At 42.2% G+C, this 24,179-nt stretch overlaps 1 protein-coding gene across 2 annotated transcripts in view; it reads left to right on the top strand.

The window, feature by feature from the left end:
* The first annotated feature begins 3,629 nt into the window (after positions 1–3,629).
* cracr2a.L (calcium release activated channel regulator 2A L homeolog) overlaps positions 3,630–24,179 on the top strand; it is a 105,325-nt gene continuing 84,775 nt past the window's right edge. For both annotated transcript variants that reach the window (XM_041586044.1, XM_041586043.1), the window contains exon 1: positions 3,630–3,822. The gene's annotated coding sequence lies outside the window, so the exon portion shown is untranslated. The remainder of the gene's footprint in view (positions 3,823–24,179) is intronic.

Raw genomic sequence — 24,179 nt, 5'->3', positions numbered from 1 at the left:
AATTGGGGCATTGAATTCATGAAAATGTAAATAAATCTTAGGACCCCATAGATAGCTTTAAATGTTGGCTGTTGCCCCTGAGGAGGTGCAGCTTGTTGGCTCCCGGGGGCCCAAGAAGACTGGAAGGTGTCAGGAAACAACCATTGCCTTCTTTGAACTTTAGTGCTATATGATGCTTCTGCATTAGAAGGAAGTTGATGTTTGTTTTTAAACGTCCTTTGTGTACATATTATTAGTTTATATGGTTTTAATAGAATAAATAAAAATGTAAGTTTTAATGTGTGGACTAAAATTCGTATTAGCTTAGAGTGGACCGCATTAACAGCCTGATACTCACCTGGGATTTATAAATCTGCCCAACTGATATCTGGCCAGTCCACAGGCTGATATCAGTCAAGACAGCCATCATGGTCTGAAGTGGCTAAATCAGTAGCCAATGTGTGTGAATAGCTTATCTTTGTGTTTCATTTTTGTATGGTATGGTTAACATTGCATACCTCCTAGCATTTGTGACCCCAAAAATGGGACAATTGAATAGACCCACTACCAATCTGCTTAGTCTCATCCAGTTATTTTTATTAAGCCCCCATCTTGCCCAATTCCTGGTAAACCCCATCCATTTTTTGGTTGGCAGTTGGGAAGTACGGTATGTTATAATAGATGTTACAGGGACAGACAAAAAAGGCCAATAAAAAGCCTCCCTTTGGTTTGTTGTCAAGGGTTACTAGACCAGAAGCATTATTGTACCTTATGTTTTATAGAACTAAAATAAACAAAGTTATAAGTGCATTTTTCACCTGGGCAATTTCCACTCATCAGTACTATGAAGACCAGTGCCTCCACTGGAGAAGACTTTTGCTAATTTAATGGAAAACCTTTTAACCTACCAGGAAATCTCCTAGTGGGCCTAGGTACCATTTGTCCTTCCTGCTCACAGAACCATTTGGCCTTGTATACCTATTGCATGCCAAATGCACAAATACCTGGCACTCAAGTTGCAAGTGACAACTTGGGTCAGAATGGTGTTGCTTCTGGCGTGCAGCATCAAGAATAGTATTAGCGTCCAATTTGTATGACACAAGTCAGTAGCACCCTCAATTTATTTTCAAGCAATCACATGTCACTAATCAGAACAGGCTGGGCAGGCGCATTATTAGAAGCTTGAATGGGCACCTTTGTACTTTCAATGTGTGTACCTTCAATGTGTGGTCATCTTTGTGTCCATTTTAGCGATTTGCACTTACTCACATGCTTGTGATAGTACATGAAGCTTTGGATGCTAATTTGTGTCTGAAATGGCAAATGGTGATGTATTCCACAGGTGGAACAGAAGACACAGCAATTCCAGTGACTATTACGGACCCCAGGAGTATAGATATATAGGATATTAAACACCATAAACAACATCAGGTGGTGGAAGGTCCCTAAAAAAGATTGACTGGCATAGGTGGACTTTAATGAAGGCTCATAGTGGCTAAACCTTCACAAGCCAACAGTGAGACATTTGCTACAGGTGGGCTTAATGTTCTTCACATAATTGTTTGTAATTTCTTCATCCTATTGTATTATTTAAGACAATTATTTAAGAGCTTCAGTACCAGAAAAAGTTAGTTACATTTATATTACCACGTCTTCTGTGGGTATTATACATGGAACTGGCACTGTATTTATCCTGTCATGTGTTCTGGGGTATTATACATGGAACTAGCACTTTATTTATCCTGCCATGTGTTCAGGGGTATTATACATGGAACCGGCACTGTATTTATCCTGCCATGTGTTCTGGGGTATTATACATGGAACTGGCACTGTACTTATCCTTCAATTGGAGTAGACACTCACACACCCGTTGTGCAGGTATATAGCTTTGCTCGGTGCACAGTGAATGGAGGATAAGATGACCTCCTAGTAACTGAATCGAAAAACCACACTAGCACACGAGACTTGTTTCAACCAGTCTCGTGTGCTAATGTGGTTTTTCGATTCACTGTACTTATCCTGTCATGTGTTCAGGGGTATTATACATGGAACCGGCACTGTATTTATCCTGTCATGTGTTCTGGGGTATTATACATGGAACCGGCACTGTATTTATCCTGTCATGTGTTCTGGGGTATTCAGTGTCGGACTGGCCCGGCGGGACACCAGGAAAAAAACCCGGTGGGCCCCGACGGGCCAGACCCCCTCTACATATAAAAATTTTGGAAAAAAAAAGTTTTCGCCGATGCGCATCGCCACTCGCGCATGCGCATGAGAAGCGCCGCCCGCGCATGCACATGAGAAGCGCCGCCCGCGCATGCGCATGGCGGCGGTTGAGCAGCCGAACTCGGTGCGGCGCAGTAGGGGGGCGGGGGGCGGGGGGCCCTGGACCAGCAGTCCCGGTGGGCCCCGGGCCCCCCAGTCCGACCCTGGGGGTATTATACATGGAACTGGCACTGTACTTATCCTGTCGTGTTCTGGGGTATTATTTGTGTAACTGGCACTGCATTTATCCTGCCATGTGTTCTGGGGTATTATACATGGAACCGGCACTGTATTTATCCTGCCTTGTGTTCTGGGGTATTATACATGGAACTGGCACTGCATTTATCCTGCCATGTGTGCTGGGTCTATTATACATGGAACTGGCACTGCACTTATCCTGTCATGTGTTCTGGGGTATTATACCTGGAACCGGCACTGTATTTATCCTGCCATGTATTCTGGGGTATTATACATGGAACCACCAGCACTGTTTTTATCCTGTCATGTGTTCTGGGATATTATACATAAAACTAGCACTGTAATTATTCTGCTGTGTGTTTTGGGGGTATTATAATTAAAACTGGCATTGTATTTATCCTTCCATGTGTTCTGGGGGTATTATTCATGGAACTAGCACTGTATTTATCCTACTGTATGTTCTGGGGAATCATATATGGCACTGTATCTATCCTGCCATGTTTTCTGGGGTATCATACATGCAACTGGCACTGGTACTATAGTTATACTGCTATGTGTTCTGGGGGTATTTTACATGGAACTGCCACTATATTTACCATGCCATTTGTTCTTGCACAATAAATAAATAAATGCAACTGAAACTGTATATATATATATATATATATATATATATATATATATATATATATATATATATATATATATATATACTATGTGTTGGGATTTTATAAACTGTATGGAAGTGGCTAGCATGTGTTCTGGAACTATTATACCTTAAGAAGGCAATTATAATTATTTATGCATGGATTGCTTTAGTTAGATTCCCCAAACACTAAAATTACCCTCCACCTTTATTAATGGGATCAAATAAACACAGATAAAAAGAACAGATAAAAAGAAGGAAGTTGTAGCTTTTCAGGAAGTTCTGTTTGTAATGGTATTTCTTTAAGGGCAAGCCAAATGAACACACACCTTTCCCATGTCACATTTTAATCACTTATCCTAACAAAAAGGGTTTTGTCACAGCTGTACAGTATGTGCGTAAGTAAAGCAGTGCCAGGACAAAAGGGAAACTGTCAGTATGCAGAAGAGACAATCTTTCCAAATAGTTTCCCCTACCCTGTGGGTCCCTCCCCTGGGCAGGACTCGACTGCCCCCTCCTTGCTGTACAGTAACTCCCAGTGCACTACACAAGCAGCTCACACTGGGTTGTACCTTCACGTAAAGGAGTCTTGTCCCTCTGTGAGGTGGATTGGTGCAAGCTATGGGTACGAGCAGGACACTCCAGCACTAAAATATGTGGACTGAAGAAAAGCCACACTTTTATGGAGGCATGAGGACGTGGAGGAGATAATTCCTAGGAGCTGACACTTCATATAAGTAAGAAGCAAAAAGTTGTGCACTTATTGCAGAGATATGCATAGCCCTGAGTGTCATGTGTCTTAACTGGGTGTATTTTAAAGGATAATTTGGTCTTCCTTAACATTATTACCATTATGCAGTTGTCTTCTGTACACTCTATACTTGTGAGATGTTCACAATATCCCTTTCAAGAGATGTGTATCATATATATATATATAAAATCATATGTATGTATATATATATATATATATATATATATATATATATATATATATAAAATACACAAAAGCCATGAATATCCTGTAAATTATATCCTTATAAACGGTGAGTAGTGATGTCATCAGTTATAAACGGTGAGTAGTGATGTCATTTCTGTCACACGACTTACTAAAATTTGTGTATTATAATAAATAAAGTACCCCCAGTTGTAAAATATGAGGATATTAGAAGTTACCTCGGAGTTCGGCCTCGTGTTTTTATATGGTCATGAAACTCCTCGGTAATTAATAATATCCTTATATTTTACAAGAGGGGGTACTTTATTCACTATATATATATATATATCTCTATCTATCTATCTATCTATCTATCTATCTATCTATCTATCTATCTATCTATCTATCTATCTATCTATATATATATATATATATGTATAATATTTTGGTTAGTTTCCTTACTAATGTATCTAACCACAGTGAGAAGGTGTCTGTTGTGATCAGGGCAATGTTCAGCTGCTTGGAGTAGGATGGGGGGGTAATGGGAAGTGAGACCCCATGACATCACAGTTGCAGGTTCACAGTGATGTCACTCTTTTGCTGATGCGCAGAGCTGGGCATATCCACTAACACTGTCTCTTTTTTAGGCTGCAGCCATGGGGAGTCTTCAGGAAAGTTCTCTCATTCAAGGGACTCCTTTGGAGAAATTTAGGAAAAAAGTCACATGGGATACATTTATGCTTTCTATTTTAATAGCTAAGATATATGTTAGTCTATTCCCCCAAGGTGTCCATCCTGCAGCCTTGCAAGGGAGCTGTAGGTCAACAGTAGTTGTCAAAGCGGTTTTCTCTTGGCTTTTAAATGTTGGAAGAAACTCGTCCATTTGGCTAGGCGCCACACATGTATTCTCTCTGTGTTTGCAAATATACTTGTAAATGGGGGCTGCCATTCTGCGTGCCTTCACCAAGGTCTTCTCCACTGATAACAAAAGGATACACTACCTTCATTAGGTGTGATGTTGTTACTGCTGCCTATGGAGAATGTAAAATGTTATATGTAATAATACACATATATAAATAAGAAAGGTAGATGTCTGGTTATTATTTACGTTAAGTTGAGCCATTTGGAAATTCAACTTCAATACTGTTAAAACATGGTTGCACATGTTTTGCCGACAGCACATGCCATAGACCGATGGCAGAACTTTTTATCTGGTTTTAAAGGTTGCATTTCTCAAAGAAATACAAAATGACCAGTGACCATTTGTTAAGGATACATGTTGCTACAAAGATCAACATTTAACCCCATACATACAATACTGATGGGGAAGAGAGGGAGATAAAAGGGATGATGTAGGGAAGACTTAGTGGGTGCAGCATATGCCAGATAAAGTATCACATTTACAAATTGTTATGGTATATTTCTGCTGTGGGCATGTGTGTTGATAAGGAGTTTCAGTAATACTGCATACCTTTCTCCTAGAGCTGGCTAGATGTGTGCACTAGTTTGTAGAAATCCGACTTGTGGTTCATTTGGTTTGGGTGTAATGGTGTCATCAATATGTCGGTGAACAGGAAAATTAGAAGAGCACAATAAATAGGATCCTGATATATGATGTAATTATTTATGTTGGAGCACATTCAATTTGATAATAACAAATGGCATCACAGTGTTCAGTTGAGAACACCACTAGCAGTTAGGTTGGTTATATATATATATAAAGGTGGAAATTGATGCATGTGTGTCTTTCTTTCAACCTAACTTACTATGTTACATTCAATAGGATGCAGGAAGAGGATGTCACTGTGTATGATGAAGCTCAATTAATAGGAAGCTGAAGGATGATATCACTGTGTCTGGTAGTGCTCATTCAATTGTATGCTGACACATGACATCACTGCGTTTGGTAGAACACATTCAATAGGATGCTGGCAGATGATGGTGGATGGTAGTGCGCATTCAATAGGATCCCGCCATGGTTTTTGTTGTTTCACCCGTTTATCTAGTAGGTTGAACTTTCTAGTGTGTATCTGACTGTTTAACTTACAAATAAATTACACCAGCATTGTTAAGCTTGCTTTTCTGTTGCTAATGTTGGGCACAGGACTTTGCTATAACTTCAAGGCTATTTGAGAATGTAAAGGGATGATCTCAGACCGAAAAAGTCATCATGCTTTAATTTCATTCATAAATTGAATAACTGGTACATATTTGCTATACTCCTTGTAATCGCCCTAGGGAACCTGGCCAGCCTGAGTGCGCGCATGGGCAAACTGGTACTTCGGCTTTGCGTAGAAGTGTGTGCATGTACGGAAGCACGAATCGACGTGCGTGCATGCGTGGGAGCGAAATGAGCGAATCTTTCATTGAACGGCAGGGCTATATCGGGTTAATCCTAACTTTCAGCCCTAGGGCCAAACAATCAGATGAATGTCCTTGCTCAAAGGAAAAATCAAACCTGCCCGATCGATATCAGGCCGGACTGAGAGTTAAAATAGGCCTTGGCATTTCAGGTACACAGAGGCCCAATCAGCCCATACACAGGCCCAAATAGCCCCCACCAGCCCACTAAATACTGACTTTCTATGGCACCTTATAGCATTTCCCAGAACCCACAGATGGGGCACATGGTCGGAATGGTTGTTATGGGTTATTGGATCTGGAGCAGTATGTCTTCATATTTACTGTGCCTCTTCATTTTTAAAACCCAACAACTGATCTTGCTTCCTCTTAACCCTCTGTGCGCCAGAGGTAGACCTATGTGTACAGCAATCTACTAGTAAAAGGATTATGTAAACTACCTCCTGGTTAAAAGCACAAAAGAAGGCAGGAGCAGCACAGATTACACCTGCTTTTCTGGGGCCAGTGGGATCATAATCTCCTTTTAGTATAATTATCTCATTCACCCAGTCAGCTTCTGTCTGTATATAGGATAACAGCACACATTACACCTGCTTTTCTTTGGCCAGTGGGGTCATAATCTCCTGTTTGTATTATTATCTCATTCATACAGTCATCTTCTGTCTCTATATAGGATAACAATAGAATACTTTCTGTTGCTGATCTGTCATGCGCTTTTCTGAATGGGTCCATGGAAAAATGGCAATGAATGGCGCACGTGTTAAAGGGGTGGTTCACCTTTAAGTATGTTATAGAATGCCTGAGTCTAAGCAACTTTTCAATTGGCTTTCATTTTTTCATAGTTTTTGAATTATTTGCCTTCTTCATTTGACTCTTTCCAGGTTTCAAATGGGGGTCACTGACCCCATCTAAAAAATAGATGCTCTGTATCACTATAGATGTATTGTTATTACTACTTTTCATTACTCCTTTTTCTATTCAGGCCTCGCTTATTCATATTCCAGTCTCTTATTCAAATGAATGCATAGTTGCTTGGGTCATTTGGACCTTAGCAACCAGACTGCCAAATTCAAACTGAAAAGCTGCTGAATAAAAAGTCAAATAACTCAAAAACCACAGATAAAAAATGAAAACCAATTGCAAATTGTGTCAGAATTTTCACAAGTTAGTTCAAAGGTGAACAATCCCTTTAAGTCCATTAGCTGATCAAGCATTGTATGACCCATGCATGTAGAGAATTTGCAATTTGTGTTTCGTATTTGTAGCTTAGCTTGTGACACACGTGCAGATTCGAGGAGATTCAGTTGCCTGACAACTAATCGCCTCTTCGTCTGGGGGATAATCTCCCCAAACTGCCTTCGCAGTGGAAGAAGGTACAGTGCACCTTGTAAAATCTTTGGTGCTTTGCTGCTTGTTACTGTATTCAGTTTGTATTGACTTTGAATTGATTTAATGGCTGCATTTCAGCTCTGGTTTCTCTCTACGCATGCAGTTGCATGTCTTTAAAAACCTGCTTTTCCGCTAGCAAAAGATAAACAAAAATAGGCCAAGCAAGCAGATAATAGTGATTCCTGTAATTAGAGAGACATGAGTGGGAGGAACCCATAACTTCCCTGTTTATATACGTAATATTAGCCTGGTACTAACTGAATTCATTGTAATTCCTGTACTGAGATCTGCATGCCCTGGGGGGATAAAGCAGAGATTTCTTTCCCGCTCCTTTTCCCTCTATATTTATCTTGATGCTTCTTTCAAGTGACCTGTTTCTCTTTGCAGAGTAAAAACAATATATGGGTGCTAGGAATGGGTGAGGTGACACGAGGGTATGCGTGCATCTGTGCCATCACTGCTGACAAATGGTTGTGTTACCAATTACAGGTATGGGACCTGTTATCCAGAATGCTCGGGACTTGGGGTTTTCCGGATAACAAATCTTTCCATAATTTGGATCTTCATACCTTAAGTCTACTAGAAAATCATGGAAACAGCAAATAAACCCAATAGGCTGGCTTTGCTTCTAAAGGATTAATTATATTTTAGCTGGCATCAAGTACAAATTAGTGTTTTAATATTACAGAGAAAAGGGAATTAATTTCTTAAAATTTGGATTATATAGATAAAATGGAGTCTATGGTAGATGGCCTTTCAGTTAATTCGGAGCTTTCTAGATAACAGGTTCCATACCTGTACTGTCATTCAGCCATAAGTGAACCCTGCAGTGAAATTTAAAGAATCTTTAAAGGACATTTTAGGAAGTTTAAACATTTTAAGAAAGTCATCCAAGTAGCGCACAAATTTGGGCTAGATTTACTATCCATTTGGATGGATAAATATGACGGTTATTCACTTGTCTGTATAGAAGAAGCTTTATTTATAACCCCCAGTAATAACCTGAAGTGTTGGCAGCATTATACAACCTTTAAGAAATGGGTTTTTGCAGGGGCAGAACTACAGAGGAAGCAGACCCTGTGGCTGCTGGGGGGCAGGAGGTATAGGAGGCCCATGAAGCCATAATTCATATACAATTTCAGTAAATATTGGTAAAACAACAGGTCAATCTCTAGACATACCAGGGATAACTCTTTCCCTTATATGTAATAAAAAGCACTCTAAGTTTGCCCAAGAGCAGTACCTATAGCAACCAATAAGATGTTTGCATTTAAACAGATGACCAGTAAATGTCTTTTATTACATAACCCATTTATGTTTTCTTGTAGCATACCTCCAAAATTTTAAAAAAGGGACAAAAATATGTGCTGAAAATGTTTGACCAGGCCCATTTTGTGGACACCCCCCCAACCAAATACCATGCCCATTTTACACACTTTAATTTTGCTCTATGTGTTAGTACAGTTTTGCTAATAAAGGTGAAATTCCAGTCTAAGCTACAAGTCACAGTCCCCCCTGCTTATCTTATTAGTTACAATGTTAATTGCAAGTGCAGGCGTGGAGTATTCTGGGCTCTGCCAAAAGCTTCCTTATCTCATTAAATCCACAGAACGTTGTAAAATTTTCTGGGTGTTCAATGCAGCTTGTGTAGAAATTAAAGAGCCACTCAATAACGATCCGGGACATCGGGCTAAAAATTGGAACAGTTGGGAGGTATGCCATAGCTTTACATAGTTGTTCTTTTCTAAGCACAATTCTGCAGGAACAACCCCTAAATACGGACATTGCCTACACAGGGAGATATCCTAAAACTATGCAATTACGGTAGATACAGTATAACCCCTACATTTGCTCACTACATTTATTGAGAGATACTGTAAAACTATGACAGCATAAAGCTGGCCATAAATGTAAAGATTTTTAAAAGATCTTTTCGTTATCGTGAGACCACGATTATCTCGAAAAGATTGTTTAAATATACAGTTTGTCCATCAACTAAAAAGACCATGTCAATCGATGATGTCAGGAAAACTTACGGTAGCTGCTTGCTTGGCCCTGCAAACATAGATATATTGCACTGGGACCAAAATAAATGTTTTAACCTGGCCGATCAATTTTCTGACAGATGTCGGACGAAAAATCGTAAGATGCGCGATCGTTCGATTCCCCCTAACCTTACGATAATTTGACGGATTGGTCGGATTGCAATGAAATCGATTTTTCACAAAAAAAAGATCTTTGTGTCTATGAGGACCTTAAGTATTACCCCGCACTAAGCACAATTCAGCAGGAATAGCCCACCGAAATCTCTCATAGCTTGTACAGAGAGATACTGAAATATAGTAGAATACAGGGGCCCCATGGCATAGAGGGTCCCAAGAGATGGGATTAATAGGTTGTAAAGTGGATAGGACCTACAAGGATTGAGTGATGTTTGCTATAATGGCATGTAGTTAGGATGGATCAGGGGCATGGTCATTGTGGTCCCATTCTACTTGGGACCCATGGGGGAACAAATGGTGCTCCCTGGGGCCCTTGCTAACTTAGTAGTATGATTACTGATGGTGACCCTGGCAGCATAGGTATTCAACTGTACTAAGCATAATTCAACAGGTACAACTTAGGTTTGCTCATAGCCTGTACAGAGAAATACTGATGTCAGTTTCCCTGCAACAAGCACAATCCAGCAGGAAAAGCCTCCACAGTTGTTAGAATTGGCTCCTTTTCTGGAAACAAATACCAGCTTTCCTATATTTATATTTTTTTTCTATTATAAATATTGTCATCAAGCATAATTTTTGATGGCCAGGTCGGTAAAATGGTGGCTAGGTGACAACCATGCCAACAGTTGCCAAAAACCTGTACAGAGAAACAATATGACTAAGTTTGTATACCAGCATACACATTCCATATACTCAGCACAATTCAGCAGAAACAGCTATTTAATTTTGACCAGGATACAGATAGCATAAATATATGCCAGCACAGATATTTTCAAATACTAAACACAATTCAGCTGGAGCATTTGCTCATAGCCTGTACAGAGATATCCCATAAAACTAGGACAACATAGGTATTCCTCTGTACTAAGCACAATTCAGCAGGAACAGCCCCCTAGGTTTGCTTTTAGCCTGTACAGGCAGGTTCCTTAAATCTACACTAACTATTGCCCTGTATAAAGAATAATTCACAGGAAAATGTTCATCACAAACTAGTCCTTAAGACTGGTGGCAGACAGGGAGATTAGTTGCCCAGCGACAATTCTGTTCTAATGCGGGTGACTAATCTCCCCAAATGCATCACGAGGAAACTTGGAGCAACTTCGGAAATCCGAAGCGATTCGTATGCCATCCCGCCAGCAATTAGTATTCTTGCCGGCAGGAAGGCATTTCAGGGAGACTGGGCGACTAATCTCCCCATGTGCCACCGACCTTAAGTGAATGAAAAAATCTGATTAAGATAAAAGGTGGGATTGTGTTTTCTTTACAGTTATAAATAGGGATGTAGCGAACGTCGGAAAAAAAGTTCGCGAACATATTCGCGAACTTGCGCAAAAATGCGAGCGGTTCGCGAACGGTTCGCGAACCCCATAGACTTCAATGGGAAGGCGAACTTTAACATCTAGAAAAGACATTTCTGGCCAGAAAAATGATTTTAAAGTTGTTTAAAGGGTGCAACGACCTGGACAGTGGCATGCCAGAGGGGGATCAAGGGCAAAAATGTATCTGAAAAATCTGCCTGTGTGTGCTTGGAAGAGATAGTGTAGGGGGAGAGCTGTTAGTGATTTCAGGGACAGATGATAGTAAGTTTGCTGGCTAGTAATCTGCTTGATACTGCTCTGTATTGGAGGGACAGAAGTCTGCAGGGATTTGAGGGACATTTTAGCTTAGGTAGCTTTGCTGGCTAGTAATCTACTGTTCTCTTTAAACAACTGCCATACGTTGACCTTGTAGGCATTGTTTGCCCAGTTTTTTTTGGACGCAGCCACTGAAGCACAGTTGCCAGAAAAAATATGCCATATAAATGCTGAAAATAGTCATTTTTCGCCATACGTTGACCTTGTAGACATTGTTTGCCCAGTTTTTTTGGACGCAGCCACTGAAGCACAGTTGCCAGAAAAAATATGCCATATAAATGCTGAAAATAGTAATTTTTCGCCATACGTTGACCTTGTAGACATTGTTTGCCCAGTTTTTTTGGTTGCAGCCACTGAAGCACAGTTGCCAGAAAAAATATGTCACGTAAATGCTGAAAATAGTCATTTTTTGCCATATACGTTGAGTCAACGTATGGCAAAAAATGACTATTTTCAGCATTTATATGGCATATTTTTTCTGGCCTCTGTGCTTCAGTGGCTGTGGCCAAAAAAACTGGGCAAACAATGCTACAAGGTCAACGTCGTTGACCTTGTAGGCATTGTTTGCCCAGTTTTTTTGGCCACAGCCACTGAAGCACAGAGGCCAGAAAAAATATGCCATATAAATGCTGAAAATAGTCATTTTTTTGGTCGCAGCCACTGAAGCACAGTTGCCAGAAAAATTATGCCATATAAATGCTGAAAATATAAATTTTTTTGGTTGCAGCCACTGAAGCACAGAGGCCAGAAAAATTATGCCATATAAATGCAGAAAATATGCATTTTTTTGGTCGCAGCCACTGAAGCACAGTTGACAGAAAAATTATGCCATATAAATGCTGAAAATATAAATTTTTTTGGTTGCAGCCACTGAAGCACAGAGGCCAGAAAAATTATGCCATATAAATGCAGAAAATATGCATTTTTTTGGTTGCAGCCACTGAAGCACAGAGGCCAGAAAAAATTAAACCAGTAGGGTTTGCACCCTAGTTTGTAACGGTGGCGGAGGGAGGAGGAGGACGCTAAAGGACAGCTGTGTGTGGAGTCATGAGGCTTGAAGAGAAGGACAGCTGCATAGAAGTCAGAACAAGTCTTCCGGCGTGCAGTAACCCTCCGAGATCCACCCCTCATTCATTTTAATAAAGGTCAGGTAATCGACACTTTTGTGACCTAGGCGAGTTCTCTTCTCAGTTACAATCCCTCCTGCTGCACTGAAGGTCCTTTCTGAGAGCACACTTGAGGCTGGGCAAGACAAGAGGTTCATGGCAAATTGTGACAGCTCTGGCCACAGATCAAGCCTGCGCACCCAGTAGTCCAGGGGTTCATCGCTCCTCAGAGTGTCGATATCTGCAGTTAATGCCAGGTAGTCCGCTACCTGCCGGTCGAGGCGTTCTTTGAGGGTGGATCCAGAAGGGTTGTGGCGCTGCCTTGGACAGAAAAACATTTGCATGTCTGACGTTACAGACTGGCCAAAGGGCTTTGTCCTTGCAGGTGTGCTCGTGGCAGGATTACTGGCACCTCTGCCCCTGGAATGTTGATGAGTTCCTGAAGTGACATCACCCTTAAAAGCATTGTACAACATGTTTTGCAGGCTGGTTTGTAAATGCCGCATCTTTTCGGACTTGTGGTATGTTGGTAACATTTCTGACACTTTATGCTTGTACCGAGGGTCTAGTAGCGTTGCGACCCAGTACAGGTCCTTCTCCTTAAGCCTCTTGATACGGGGGTCCTTCAACAGGCATGACAGCATGAAAGACCCCATTCTCACAAGGTTGGATGCAGAGCTATCCATCTCCGCTTCCTCATTATCAAGGACTGCATCATCCACGGTCTCCTCCCCCCAGCCACGTACAAGACCAGGGGTCCCCAAAAGGTCACCACTAGCCCCCTGGGAAGCCTGCTCCTGTTGGTCCTCCTCCTCCTCCTCCACAAAGCCACCTTCCTCCTCTGACTCCACTTCTGGCACCTCTCCCTGCGTTGCAGCAGGTGCCTGGGTTCGTTCTGGTGATTCCGACCAGAAATCGTGCGCTTCCAGCTCCTCGTCACGCTGGTCTACAGCCTCATCTGTCACTCGTCGCACGGCACGCTCCAGGAAGAAAGCGAAGGGTATTAGGTCGCTGATGGTGCCTTCGGTGCGACTGACCATATTTGTCACCTCTTCAAAAGGTCGCATGAGCCTGCAGGCATCGCGCATAAGCACCCAGTAACGGGGGAAAAAAATCCCCAGCTGTGCAGATCCAGTCCTACCACCCAGTTCAAAAAGGTACTCGTTGACGGCCCTTTGTTGTTGCAGCAGACGTTCCAACATAAGGAGCGTTGAATTCCAGCGAGTCTGGCTGTCAGAAATCAAACGCCTGACTGGCATGTTGTAGCGCTGCTGAATGTCAGCAAGGCGTGCCATGGCTGTGTAGGAACGTCTGAAATGGGCCGACACCTTTCTGGACTGGGTGAGAACGTCCTGGAATCCTGGGTACTTGGAGACAAAACGTTGGACTATTAAATTTAACACATGTGCCATGCAGGGCACATGTGTTAAATTGCCTAGTCTCAACGCTGCCAACAGATTGCTTCCATTGTCACACACCACTTTTCCGATCTGCAGTTGGTGTGGGGTCAGCCACCGATCGGCCTGTGACTGCAGAGATGACAGGAGTACAGATCCGGTATGGTTTTTGCTTTCCAGGCACGTCATCCCCAAGACAGCGTGACAACGGCGTACCTGGCACGTCGAATAGCCTAGGGGGAGCTGGGGGTGCACAGGTGTGGAGGAGGAGAAGGAGGACCCAGCAGCAGAGTAAGAAGAAGAAGAAGACGAGGTAGAGAGCGATGGAGGAGTAGAGGTGGTGGCAGAACCGCGTGCAATCCGTGGCGGTGACACCAACTCCACTGTTGTTGTTGAGCTACCCATTCCCTGCTTCCCAGCCATTACCAAGTTCACCCAGTGGGCAGTGTAGGTGACATACCTGCCCTGACCATGCTTGGAGGACCATGCGTCAGTAGTCATATGGACCTTTGGCCCAACACTAAGTGACAGAGATGCGGTAACTTGGCTCTGCACATGTTGGTACAGGTGTGGTATTCCCTTTTTAGAAAAAAAATTGCGGCTGGGTACCTTCCACTGCGGTGTCCCAATTGCTACAAATTTGCGGAAGGCCTCAGAGTCCACCAGCTGGTATGGTAAAAGCTGGCGGGCTAAGAGTGCAGACAAGCCAGCTGTCAGACGCCGGGCAAGGGGGTGACAGTCAGACATTGGCTTCTTACGCTCAAACATGGCCTTCACAGAAACTTGGCTGGTGGCAGATGACTGGGAATGGGAACAGGTGGTCAAGGTGGAAGGCGGAGTGGAGGGTGGTTCAGACGGGTCAAGGAGAGCAGAGGTAGAGCAGTAAGATGCTGGACCAGAAGGAGTGTGGCTTTTAGTTTGCCTGTTGCCTTTGAGGTGTTGCTCCCAAAGTGCTTTGTGCTTGCCGCTCATGTGCCTTCGCATAGAAGTTGTACCTATGTGGCTGTTGGGCTTACCAAGGCTCAGTTTCTGACTGCACTCATTGCAAATTACAATGCTTTTGTCAGAGGCACACACATTAAAAAAATCCCACACTGCTGACTTTTTGGAAGTGTGCGATCTGGCGGTAACAGTAGAAGTTGGCGGAGTTGGCGGTATTGGCGGCAATGGCGGGTGCGTTGGCCGGCTGAACACAGGTGCCGATACATGTTGTTGCCCTACTGATCCCTGCGGGCTGTCCTCCCTGCTTCTTCTAAGTCTTATTCTCCTACTGCCTCTCTGACTCTCCGTCTCTCCATCTGAACTACCCTCCTCTTGCTCTCTTCTACTAGGCACCCACAAAACATCAATCTCCTCATCATCATTCTCCTCAGATGCATCAATTTCTTCTGACACATCACAGAAGGAAGCAGCAGCGGGGACCTCCTCCTCATCACTCATTATGTCCATCTCTATCGTGTTCTCTGCCAGAATTAAATCTGGTGTAAGGTCCTCATCTCCTTCATCTTCTTCTGGCAATAATGGTTGCGCATTACTCAGTTCAAGAAACTCATTGGAAAATAACTCCTCTGACCCCAGTGAAGAAGGGGCACCGGTGGTGGAGGAAGTGTTACGTGGGGTGGCCATAGCAGTGGAGGATGAGGAGGATGTTGTGGTAAAGTTAGAAACGGTAGAGGATGGGGTGTGCTGTGTAAGCCAGTCAACTACCTCTTCAGCATTTTGGGAGTTCAGGGTCATTGGCTTTTTAAAACTGGGCAATTTGCTAGGGCCACAGGATTGCATAGCAGCACGGCCCCTAGCACGGCCTCTGCGTGGCGGCCTGCCTTTGCCTGGCATTATTTTTAAAAAAACAACAACAACAACAAAAACTCAGTTGGTTTTTCTGGAAACGATAATACACACAGCTAGATGGCGGGTTGAAGAAAACACTGTGCAAATAATGCCTACAAAGTCAACGTATACACTACTACAGCGGTGGATACGGATTACGTAAAATATATGAATGCTGCTTGAAAAAAAGTAACTCAAGTGGTTTTTCTAGAGACGATAATATTATCAATATTTAGACAAAATGTGAACAAGGTCACACAGCTCGATGGCGGGTTGAAGAAAACAGTGTGCAAATAATGCCTACAAGGTCAACGTATACACTACTACAGCGGTGGATACGGATTACGTAAAATATATGAATGCTGCTTGAAAAAAAGTAACTCAAGTGGTTTTTCTAGAGACGATAATATTATCAATATTTAGACAAAATGTGAACAAGGTCACACAGCTCGATGGCGGGTTGAAGAAAACAGTGTGCAAATAATGCCTACAAGGTCAACGTATACACTACTACAGCGGTGGATACGGATTACGTAAAATATATGAATGCTGCTTGAAAAAAAGTAACTCATTGGCGGCAATGGCGGGTGCGTTGGCCGGCTGAACACAGGTGCCGATACATGTTGTTGCCCTACTGATCCCTGCGGGCTGTCCTCCCTGCTTCTTCTAAGTCTTATTCTCCTACTGCCTCTCTGACTCTCCGTCTCTCCATCTGAACTACCCTCCTCTTGCTCTCTTCTACTAGGCACCCACAAAACATCAATCTCCTCATCATCATTCTCCTCAGATGCATCAATTTCTTCTGACACATCACAGAAGGAAGCAGCAGCGGGGACCTCCTCCTCATCACTCATTATGTCCATCTCTATCGTGTTCTCTGCCAGAATTAAATCTGGTGTAAGGTCCTCATCTCCTTCATCTTCTTCTGGCAATAATGGTTGCGCATTACTCAGTTCAAGAAACTCATTGGAAAATAACTCCTCTGACCCCAGTGAAGAAGGGGCACCGGTGGTGGAGGAAGTGTTACGTGGGGTGGCCATAGCAGTGGAGGATGAGGAGGATGTTGTGGTAAAGTTAGAAACGGTAGAGGATGGGGTGTGCTGTGTAAGCCAGTCAACTACCTCTTCAGCATTTTGGGAGTTCAGGGTCATTGGCTTTTTAAAACTGGGCAATTTGCTAGGGCCACAGGATTGCATAGCAGCACGGCCCCTAGCACGGCCTCTGCGTGGCGGCCTGCCTTTGCCTGGCATTATTTTTAAAAAAACAACAACAACAACAAAAACTCAGTTGGTTTTTCTGGAAACGATAATACACACAGCTAGATGGCGGGTTGAAGAAAACACTGTGCAAATAATGCCTACAAAGTCAACGTATACACTACTACAGCGGTGGATACGGATTACGTAAAATATATGAATGCTGCTTGAAAAAAAAGTAACTCAAGTGGTTTTTCTAGAGACGATAATATTATCAATATTTAGACAAAATGTGAACAAGGTCACACAGCTCGATGGCGGGTTGAAGAAAACAGTGTGCAAATAATGCCTACAAGGTCAACGTATACACTACTACAGCGGTGGATACGGATTACGTAAAATATATGAATGCTGCTTGAAAAAAAGTAACTCAAGTGGTTTTTCTAGAGACGATAATATTATCAATATTTAGACAAAATGTGAACAAGGTCACACAGCTCGATGGCGGGTTGAAGAAAACAGTGTGCAAATAATGCCTACAAGGTCAACGTATACACTACTACAGCGGTGGATACGGATTACGTAAAATATATGAATGCTGCTTGAAAAAAAGTAACTCAAGTGGTTTTTCTAGAGACGATAATATTATCAATATTTAGACAAAATGTGAACAAGCTCACACAGCTCGATGGCGGGTTGAAGAAAACAGTGTGCAAATAATGCCTACAAGGCCAACGTATACACTACTACAGCGGTGGATACGGATTACGTAAAATATATGAATGCTGCTTGAAAAAAGTGACTCCGGTGTTTTTTCTGGAGACGGTAATATTATGGATATTTAGACAGAATGGGAACAAGGTCACACAGCTCGATGGCGGGTTGAAGAAAACAGTGTGCAAATAATGCCTACAAGGCCAACGTATACACTACTACAGCGGTGGATACGGATTACGTAAAATATATGAATGCTGCTTGAAAAAAGTGACTCCGGTGTTTTTTCTGGAGACGGTAATATTATGGATATTTAGACAGAATGGGAACAAGGTCACACAGCTCGATGGCGGGTTGAAGAAAACAGTGTGCAAATAATGCCTACAAGGCCAACGTATACACTACTACAGCGGTGGATACGGATTACGTAAAATATATGAATGCTGCTTGAAAAAAGTGACTCCGGTGTTTTTTCTGGAGACGGTAATATTATGGATATTTAGACAGAATGGGAACAAGGTCACACAGCTCGATGGCGGGTTGAAGAAAACAGTGTGCAAATAATGCCTACAAGGCCAACGTATACACTACTACAGCGGTGGATACGGATTACGTAAAATATATGAATGCTGCTTGAAAAAAGTGACTCCGGTGTTTTTTCTGGAGACGGTAATATTATGGATATTTAGACAGAATGGGAACAAGGTCACACAGCTCGATGGCGGGTTGAAGAAAACAGTGTGCAAATAATGCCTACAAGGCCAACGTATACACTACTACAGCGGTGGATACGGATTACGTAAAATATATTATGGCTGCTTGAAAAAAGTGACTCCGGTGTTTTTTCTGGAGACGGTAATATTATGGATATTTAGACAGAATGGGAACAAGGTCACACAGCTCGATGGCGGGTTGAAGAAAACAGTGTGCAAATAATGCCTACAAGGCCAACGTATACACTACTACAGCGGTGGATACGGATTACGTAAAATATATGAATGCTGCTTGAAAAAAGTGACTCCGGTGTTTTTTCTGGAGACGGTAATATTATGGATATTTAGACAGAATGGGAACAAGGTCACACAGCTCGATGGCGGGTTGAAGAAAACAGTGTGCAAATAATGCCTACAAGGCCAACGTATACACTACTACAGCGGTGGATACGGATTACGTAAAATATATGAATGCTGCTTGAAAAAAGTGACTCCGGTGTTTTTTCTGGAGACGGTAATATTATGGATATTTAGACAGAATGGGAACAAGGTCACACAGCTCGATGGCGGGTTGAAGAAAACAGTGTGCAAATAATGCCTACAAGGCCAACGTATACACTACTACAGCGGTGGATACGGATTACGTAAAATATATGAATGCTGCTTGAAAAAAGTGACTCCGGTGTTTTTTCTGGAGACGGTAATATTATGGATATTTAGACAGAATGGGAACAAGGTCACACAGCTCGATGGCGGGTTGAAGAAAACAGTGTGCAAATAATGCCTACAAGGCCAACGTATACACTACTACAGCGGTGGATACGGATTACGTAAAATATGTGAATGCTGCTTGAAAAAAGTGACTCCGGTGTTTTTTCTGGAGACGGTAATATTATGGATATTTAGACAGAATGGGAACAAGGTCACACAGCTCGATGGCGGGTTGAAGAAAACAGTGTGCAAATAATGCCTACAAGGCCAACGTATACACTACTACAGCGGTGGATACGGATTACGTAAAATATATGAATGCTGCTTGAAAAAGTGACTCCGGTGTTTTTTCTGGAGACGGTAATATTATGGATATTTAGACAGAATGGGAACAAGGTCACACAGCTCGATGGCAGGTTGAAGAAAACAGTGTGCAAATAATGCCTACAGGGCAAATAATGCCTAAAGGTCAACTTATACACTACTACAGCGGTAGTAAATAAAAAAAGTAAAATAAAAAAAAATGAATATTAAAAAAAAAAATTAAAGTTGGTGCTGCTGAACTACTAGGAGCAGCAGATTAGCACACCAGTCCCACTCCCCAACACTGCTAGACTAATAGCACTGGGCTCTTATAGTAGTAGTAGTAGTAGTAGTAGTAAAACAACAAAAAAATAAATAAAAGCAGTCCTTACAAGGACTACTGTTATTGCAGCAGTCAGCAGATGAGATCAGAAGCAGGACAGCTGCCCACTGCAGCTACATACAGAGCACTGCAGTAGAAGGTAGATTACTAGCCAGCAAAGCTACCTAAGCTAAAATGTCCCTCAAACCCCTGCAGACTTCTGTCCCTCCAATAACAGAGCAGTATCAAAACGATTACTAGCCAGCAAACTTTCAACTGTCCCTGAAATCACTAACAGGCAGCAGCTCTCTCCCTACACTATCTCTTCAGCACACACAGGCAGAGTGAAAAAACGCTGCAGGGCTTCGGTTTTATAGGGAAGGGGAGTGGTCCAGGGGAGAGCTTCCTGATTGGCTGCCATGTACCTGCTGGTCTGGGGTGAGAGGGCAAAAAAAAGCGCCAACAATGGCGAACCCAAAATGGCGAACGTCGCGCGACGTTCGCGAACTTCCGGCGAGCGCGAACACCCGATGTTCGCGCGAACAAGTTCGCCGGCGAACAGTTCGCGACATCTCTAGTTATAAAGAGAGATAAACAGATAAACATTGACATTAAGTCACTCACCTGGAAAGCAGCTTTATTTTAGTCCCCAATAATAACGTAAAGTGTTTGCTGAATTGTGAGACCCATTTTCTGGCATTCTGTGAAATGACGTTAGTCCTATGCTGTGTTATTTTCAATAAAACCTTTTTCATATTTTTAAGCCCTGAGAGTGCTGATCTTCTTTGGATGGATGGAGATATTATATTGATTGTGCACCCAGGCAAACAAACACTAACGTTTCGGTTAGCACTCTAGCCTTTCTTAAAGCTTTGAGAAAGGCTAGAGTGCTAGCCGAAACGTTAGTTGTTTTTTGATCCAATGAACACTTGAAAATTTCTTTTAAGACCTGTGAGTGCAAGCTTCATCCGTTGTTATATCTCTACTTATTGGGCTTTTTGCACTCAGGCAAAATCGACCATGTGACGAGCTGTGCTGGCTTCCAGAACCCTATATATATATATATATATATATATATATATATATATATATATATATATATATATATATATATATATATATATATATATATATATAAAAATGAATGAATGAACTTTTAGCTTGCTAGTGATGAGCCTAATTCAGTAGAATCCCTGTTGGCCAAACAGTCGATTCATAATGAAGGCATATACAAAGCCCTAAATATAGAAACAAAAAAGAGGTGTTGGACATTCTGGAGATCCAGAGACAGGCCAACCTGTGAGTGCAAGCTTCATCCGTTGCTATATCTCTACTTATTGGGCTTTTTGCACTCAGGCAAAATCGACCATGTGACGAGCTGTGCTGGCTTCCAGAACCCTATATATATATATATATATATATATATATATATATATATATATATATATATATATATATATATATATATATATATATAAAAATGAATGAATGAACTTTTAGCTTGCTAGTGATGAGCCTAATTCAGTAGAATCCCTGTTGGCCAAACAGTCGAATCATAATGAAGGCATATACAAAGCCCTAAATATAGAAACAAAAAAGAGGTGTTGGACATTCTGGAGATCCAGAGACAGGCCAATAAGAAAGGTTAATAAAAAGTTGAAAAAAATCTTTATTATTTAGTCATCTCAAAAAGCCTTACGGTAGGGGCACACGGGCAGATTCTTGGAGATTTCGTCGCCTGGTGACTAATCGCCTCTTCTGCGGGGCGACAATCTCCCCGAAATGCCTTCCCCCTGCCTTCCGCCTGCTATAATGAGAAAACGCCAGCGCAATGGCACTCGCGAGCGCCGCAAGTGCTTTGGCGCAGGCGTTTTCTCAGCCCATGTGCCCCTGCCCTTACGTGTTTCATGTCTATCTGACACTTTAATCATAGGTTTATATACAAAGCCCCACAAGCATCAATGAGCCAAAATGGTCCTTATCCAACACTGTCTGATAGATAGCTGTCTATATAGGCTATTGCAACAGATAATACATAACAATACATATTATTTTCTCCATGCCTGGAACTTCACTTTAATTTGACATGGTTTGGTAGTTACCAGTAGCCAACACTGTCACACCCTAGAAGCTTTTGTGGCATTTAATAACTGTGTTACAAATGTAAACGCCTTAATTGTGGGTTGCAGAATATTTAATTATTTCTGCTCCCAAGGTTTGTCATAATAATTCTATACCTGATTCAGTCCAGATGATTTGCTTTGTTGTGATGTAGTTTGGAACAAACCTTGAGATATATATATTTATATAAAATAAAAGACAACTTTGAAGGCCTACATTATTACTAGCAGTTAGGCAGGTTAAAAAAGTTAAAAGGTTGAACTTGATGGACGTGTGTCTGTTTTCAACCTAACTTACTATGTTACTATGTACTGTTATAGAGCTGCTGAACCTCAGGCATAGTACAGTAATTTCAGTATATAAAATACAGCATTTCTACCCATATTCTTTTTTAGGCTTTAGTTCTCCTTTAAAACTAGAAGAAAGATGATTTGTTTACACATATTTATTAAAACTGCACATCAGAGAGGACACATGGCAGAGACAGGCTACCCAGTAGTTGTTGGCTTTGCTGTTTGTATATTTTGAACCTTGGTGATGGGTTAAATTGTCTGGATCAACAGATAAAATCCCAAACCAGCTGAACCAGTTCCCTCTTTCAGTAAACTTGCTCATAATTCCTCATGGGGCACGGAAAAATAACATGAGTATTATAGGCAACTGAAATTGGAACCCAACTTTTCTCAGTCTCCACCCAAGAAACACACATAGACAATAATGGAATGTAGGACCTTTAACTGCCCTTGTATGGATACAACCCACAGATTGTATGATCATGAACACATTTGTCCTGCAGTGGAACACATAATGGCTTATTTATTACAGCAGCTGCTATTGTGCAAAAATGGATGTCGTACATTACAGATATTTACACGCAGGTCCATTGAGAACTAAAATAGGCCCTGGCATTTCAGGTACACAGAGGCCCAATCAGCCCAGACAGAGGCCCAAACAGCCCCCATCAGCCCACTAAATACTGACTTTCTATGGCACTTTATAGCAGCACCTCTGGCATTTGCCAAAACCCACACATTGCCAGTCCGGGCCTGTTTGCACGTATACATTCTCCTTACACTTACATAGTTACATAGTTACGTAATTACATAGTTATATAGTTAAATTGGGTAGAAAAAAGACAAAGTCCATCAAGTTCAACCCCTCCAAATGAAAACCCAGCATCCATACATACACCCCTCCATACTTTCACATAAATTCTATATACCCATACCTATACTAACTATAGAGTTTAGTATCTCAATAGCCTTTGATATTATGTCTGTCCAACAAAAATCATCCAAGCCAAGCTATTCTTAAATAAAGACATATTTGTTCTATTATACCTATCCAGTCTGTCTGATAAATCCCATGGAAGTGCACCTATTGACACAGAGAATCCTTAAAGGAGAACTGTTATGAACTTTAAATCATACAATTTTTAGGATTATTGATGTTAGTTTAAGAAGGCAGTAATTCCAGGGTGCCTTCTGCATGCGGCATCAATAGGTTCAGTAGACTTGTGCTGAAAAAGATCACATGCAGACATTTTAAGGGGCACCTGTCACCCTAAAAAAGTTTCCCCCACCAGAAGTGCAGACTAATACTCCAGTTGGGGGAAAACAATAAATATAAATTTTTTAAAATTGTCTTTGCCAGCGCTAGGCCAACCACACCGGGAGGGAGATCCATGTTGTGTAATCTGACAACACACATTTACAAAATGAGTGGCACATGCTCTTTAAGCGAATGCATGTGCTCCAACATGGCTGCCTGCACCGGAAGCTCCCTCCTGGTGTGCACGGACTGGGCCTGCGGGACACCAGGAAAAAACCCAGTGGACCCCAGCCCTTGTGGGCCTGCCGGTCCAGATATGATTCACAAAGCCTTCGATCTGTAAACTCCACCCCCGTCTGACGCACACTGGTGGAGGAGACTGCAGGGGATTCAGAGGGGCAGAGTAGGAATTCTGGGAGGGGGGGCGAGGGCCTTGATCAGCCAGTCCTCATGGTCCCTGCTGGCCCAGACCCACCTGCGCTCCTAACCTCCCAGGGGCGCTTCACCAACGAGGCGAGTTGAGGCTCTCGCCTCAGACGACAGCTCCCCAATGGGAACCAGGGCTGGCAAAAATGAGCCGAATTTTCAGT

Source organism: Xenopus laevis, chromosome 3L (assembly GCF_017654675.1).
Source record: "Xenopus laevis strain J_2021 chromosome 3L, Xenopus_laevis_v10.1, whole genome shotgun sequence".
Taxonomy (NCBI): Eukaryota; Metazoa; Chordata; class Amphibia; order Anura; family Pipidae; genus Xenopus; species Xenopus laevis.
Note: the sequence above shows the minus strand (reverse complement) of the source record. Positions and strands in the feature narration are given on the sequence as shown.